A 5782-nucleotide genomic window follows, 5' to 3' on the forward strand; every position below is an offset into this window, starting at 1 on the left:
ATAATGTTCATCATGTAATTGTAGACTAATAATGTCAAGAAAAAAAAAGCAAAGGCAATAAATGCAAAACTAGACAAAAGGGTGATATCAAACTAAAAAGCTCCTGAACAGCCAAACACACCATCAACAAAATGAAAAGGCAACTAATGGAAGGAGAGAAAATATTTGCAAACCATATATCTGATAAGGGGCTAATATCCAAAATATAAGGGAACTCATAAAACTTTATGACAAAAAAAAATTAAAATACGGGCAACTGTACTGTGTAATTGAAATCTGCAAGAGAATAGAACTTAAATAAAGAGAACTATCTGAGGTGATGAATGGGTGAATTAACTCAGTGGGGGCGACCCTTTCCCAATGTGTAATACATCAAACCATCACTTAGCACACTTCAAATACATGACAATTTTATTTGTCAATTATACCTTGATAAAACTGAATGAAATAGAAAACCCTCTTTGCAAGGGAGCAGTAAGTGGGTGTGAGGGATCATGGATGCCAAGAGAGGGCAGAGGGGCAGTGCCCAGGATATACTGAAGGACAAAAGCATGTCCTTTGCCATATTTGCATGTCCAATTGTAATCTCTTTTGTAGTTCCTAATGTATCTCATTAATCTAAACCAGTTAACTGCCTAAAATTTTTGTAGATTCTAAAACAGCCAAACATCTCTGGAATATTTATGTGTAATAACCATGATGGGATGTGGAGTGGGCACCGTTTCTGCTAATTATGTTGACTCTAGAAAACAATATGGCTTTTCAGAGAAGACACAGAGAGATTCAAAGACCCAACACTGTTGGCTTTGAAGGGGAACAACAGCCTGAAAATATGGCCTCGGTGAGAATGACCCATGTCAGACAGTCAGCAGTGAAATGGACTGGTTCCTACCAATCAAGCCATACTTTACCTGGACTTGGGACCTTACAGAACTGCGGTGTAATAAATTTCTGTTGTTTTAAACCACAAAAAAAAACACAAAAATTATACAAAAGCAAATGCCCCCTTTTATTCCTACCCTATCTCACTCCTTTTTCCAGAAGTTAACTGTTTAGTATATATATTTCTAGCCCCTTCTCTATGCATTTATGAAAAAATATGTGCATGTATCAGTGTATGGTGTTATTTCTGGTGTGTGTGTTTATAAATTGGATCACTGTGTAAAAAAAAATGCCTTTTCATGCTGGCTGGTCAGCATTCAGTTGTGACTGGAATTAGAGTGACCTTTCACAGAATTATACTACCTCGCTCTGTGCTGAGTCATTAATCACTCCAAGGACATGAAACACACTTCATGTCTGGAACACAGAGTTAGGAATGACCACAGGCTGTCCTCCCCTGTCCTTACGAGCGTGCACAGATGGCTCTCCACAGCCCCAGGAAACCAAGAGAGCTGAAAGGATGACGCTGACTGTGTGCTACAGAAGAAGGCTCTTCAAACAATAGCTCCAGATTGTATTTTTGTACACATTTTTGATGGCTCAAATATTCATACAGTTTGGGAGAGCTGGAATCATCAGTACTTTTTTCAAAAATCTCAATTTGAAAATGATATTGAATCACATTCCCCCACTAAGGGAACCTTTCCAGTTCTTTGTGATGCATGTAATACCATCTCTGAACAATCAGCCTTATTTGCAGGGGGGTGTATTCTGGGGTTTTGCAGGAAGAGTTCTATAAAAAGATAGAGTATTTAGGGAAAATATTCATTGGGCATTTCACATGGTAAGACAAATACATATTATGCTTACAATGGGAAGTTGTATAAAACTCACATTTATGAGCTTTCAGTCCTTCAAAGGAAACTGGTCCAATCTCATAATACTCATATTCCCAGGTGTAATCAGAATTAGATGCAGGTTGCTGGGATGTTCTGTTAGAAATTAACCTCTGGGCAGACATCTCCACCCTGCAAAATGGAGAAAGGCAAGTGTAGAAACTGTTAACTCATCCACAACTACACAGTTCTCTAATTGCTCTTGATCACACTCAGAAGATCAGTAGGTAAAGACCTCAGGTAGGTCAGAGAAATGTAAATAAAAACCACAATGAGAGGGCGAGAACCAAGATGGCGGCATGAGTAGAGCAGCAGAAATCTCCTCCCAAAACCATATATATTTTTGAAAATACAACAAATCAACTAATCCTAACAGAGAGACCAGAAGACACAGGATAACAGCCAGACTACATCCACACCCGCAAGAACCCAGCGCCTCGCAAAGGGGGTAAGATACAAGATGCGGCCTGGCAGGACCCAAGCGCCCCTCACCCCAGCTCTCAGTGGGAGGAGAGGAGTCAAAGCGGGGAGGGAGAGGGAGCCCAGGACTGCTAAATAGCCAAACCTAGACATCCGCATCCAGGCGTGGGGTGCTGGATCCTAGGGAAACAGGAGTGTAAGACCTGTGAGCGGGTCCCCACAGTCAGCGCCCCTGGGACAAAGAAAAGCAAGTGCTTTTTGAAAGTCTTAAAGGGACAGGGATCCCACAGCTGGATGGAAGCATCCCAGGACACTTAGCCCAGCAGCTGGGAATCCCAGGGAACTCTGGGCACTCTAACCCCCTGTGCAGCAGGGAGCTCGGAGGCCCCTCACGGCGATAAACAGCCTCCCAGCCGTTTCCCCTCCAATGCGGCTCCACCATTTCGGAGCAGCAGCCTGAGGCAAGCAACACCCACAGCAACTGCAGTGCGAAACTCCATTAGCGGTCGGGCAAGATCAGAAGCCCCGTCTGTGTGTAGCTGCTCAGCACAAGCCGCTAGAGGCCACTGTTCTCCCAGGAGAGGAAGGCTACAAACTGGCAAGAAGGGACTTTCTCTTAAACAACACACACGCCAGCTCCCCAAAAATATATCTATCACCATGAAAAGGCAGAAGAAATTGATACAGAGCAAGATCACAGAGGCAAACCCTGAGAAGGAGATAGACCTAACCAGTCTTCCTGAAAAAGAATTAAAAATAAAGCTCATAACCATGATGATGGAGCTACAGAGAAATATGCAAGAGCTAAGGGATAATGTCCAGAGGGAGATTACAGAAATGAAACAATCTCTGGAAGGATTTATAAACAGAATGGATAAGATGCAAGAGGGCATTGATGGAACAGAAACCAGAGAACAGGAACGCATAGAAGCTGATGCAGAGAGAGATAAAAGGATCTCCAGGAATGAAACAATATTAAGAGAACTGTATGACCAATCCAAAAGGAACAATATTCATATTATAGGGGTACCAGAAGAAGAAGAGAGAGAGAAAGGGATAGAAAGTGTATTTGAAGAAATAATTGCTGAAAACTTCCCCAAACTGGGGGAGGAAATAATCGATCAGACCATGGAAGTGTACAGAACTCCCAACAGAAAGGACCCAAGGAGGACAACACCAAGGCACATAATAATTAAAATGGCAAAGATCAAGGACAAGGACAGAGTTTTAAAGGCAGCTAGAGAAAGGAAAAAGGCACCTACAAAGGAAAACCCATCAGGCTATCATCAGACTTCTCAACAGAAACAATACAGGCCAGAAGAGAATGGCATGATATATTTAATGCAATGAAAGAGAAGGGGCTTAAACCAAGAATAGTGTATCCAGCACAACTATCATTCAAATATGAAGGAGGGATTAAACAATTCCCAGACAAACAAAAGTTGAGGGAATTTGCCTCCCACAACCCATCTCTACAGGGTATTTTAGAGGAACTGCTCTAGATGGGAGCACTCCTAAGACTAAATAGATGTCAACAGAGAAAATAAAATCACAGCAAAGAAAGCAGACCAACCAAATACTAACTAAAGGCAAAAAATAAAATCAACTACCCACAAAAGCCGTTAAAGGAAGCACAAAAGAGCACAGAATTAAACAACCAACATATAAAGAACGGAGGCGGAGGAATAAGAAGGGAGAAAAATAAAGAATTACCAGACAGTGTTTAAAATAGCTCAATAAGCAAGTTAAGTTAGACAGTAAGATACTAAAGAAGCTAACCTTGAACCTTTGGCAACCACAAATGTAAAGCCTGCAATGGCAATAAGTACATATCACTCAATAATCACCCTAAATTTAAATGGACTGAATGCACCAATCAAAAGACACAGAATAATAGAACGGATAAAAAAGCAAGACCCATCTCGATGCTGCTTACAAGAGACTCACCTCAAACCCAAAGACTATAGGAACAAAGAAAGACTGAAGGAACAAAACAGCAGCAGAATCATAGAACCTAAGAATGGACTAACAGTTACCAAAGGGAAAGGGACTGGGGAGAAAGGGTGGGAAGGGAGGGATAAGGGTGGGGAAAAAGAAAGGGGGCATTACGATTCGCATGTATAATGTCGGGGGGGGAGGGGCATGGGGAGGGCTGTGCAACCCAGAGAAGACAAATAGTGATTCTACAGCATCTTACTATGCTGATGGACAGCACTGTAATGGGGTTTGTGGCGGGGGGGATTTGGTGGCATCTCTGGAGTTAATCGTTACTATGTTTCAAAGGGCTTGGAGAACATTGATTAAGGAAGCATTTTCCTGTTTGATGAAAAACAACTCAGTTATGCTCATCTACCCCTGCTAGAAGGTTATGCTGTGTATTATGTTGCATGCAGTATATTATGTAGTTCATAATAAAAACAAAAAAGTATAAATAAATAAATAATAAATAAATAAATAAAAAACACAATGAGACATCACCTCACACCAGTTAGGATGACCAGTATAGAAAAGACTAAGAACAGCAAATGCTGGCAACGATGTGGAGAAAGGGGAACTCTCCTACATTGCTAGTGGGAATGTAAGCTAGTTCAACCATTGTGGAAAGCAATATGGAGGTTCCTCAAAAAACTGCAAATAGAAATACCATTTGATCTGGGAATTCCACTCCTAGAAATTTACCCAAAGAATATAATTTCTTAGATTCAAAAATACATATGCACCCCTATGTTTATTGCAGCCCTATTTACAATAGCTAAGATACAGAAGCAACCTAAGTGTCCATCAGTAGATGAATGGATAAAGAAGAGGTGGTACATATACACAATGGAATACTATTCAGCCATAAGAAAGAAACAAATCCTACCATTTGCAACAACATGGATGGAGTTGGAGTATATTATGCTCAGTGAAATAAGCCAGGTGGAGAACGACAGGTACCAAATGATTTCCCTCATTTGTTGAGTATAGCCATGAAGCAAAACTGAAGGAACAAAACAGCAGCAGACTCACAGACTCCAAGAAGGGACTAGCAGTTACCAAAGGGGAGGGGTGGGGGAGGGAGAATGGGGAGGGAGGGGAAGGGGTTTGTGGGGTATCATGATTGGCACACATAGTGTGAGGGGCCATGGGGAAGACAGTGTAGCACAGAGAAGGCAAATAGTGATTCTGTGGCATCTTACTACACTGATGGACAGTGACTGCAGTGGAGTATGGGGGGGACATGATAACATGGATGAATGTAGTAACCACATTGTTTTTTCATGTGAAACCTTCATAAGAGTGTATATCAATAATACCTTAATAAAAAAATGATCTAAGTTTCAGTTGTCCCACCAGGAACAGGAAAATAACAACAGTACCTACTATCACTGCCATGGAGCTGCCGTAAAGATTAAATGTGATGTTGCCTGAAATCTGAGTATCCAGGACCCAGGGTAAGACTAGTAGCCAGAACTGTATTATCAGAAGCGAAGAATGCTCGTCTGGGATGGAGGAGCTGAGGCTTGTTCTTCAGGCGTCACCAACAGCCCTCTGAGGAATCAGCCAGTTCCCATCAAATTCACCATGCGGCTCATCGATCTACG

The sequence above is a fragment of the Manis javanica genome, chromosome 13 (genome assembly GCF_040802235.1).
Source record: "Manis javanica isolate MJ-LG chromosome 13, MJ_LKY, whole genome shotgun sequence".
Lineage (NCBI taxonomy): Eukaryota > Metazoa > Chordata > Mammalia > Pholidota > Manidae > Manis > Manis javanica.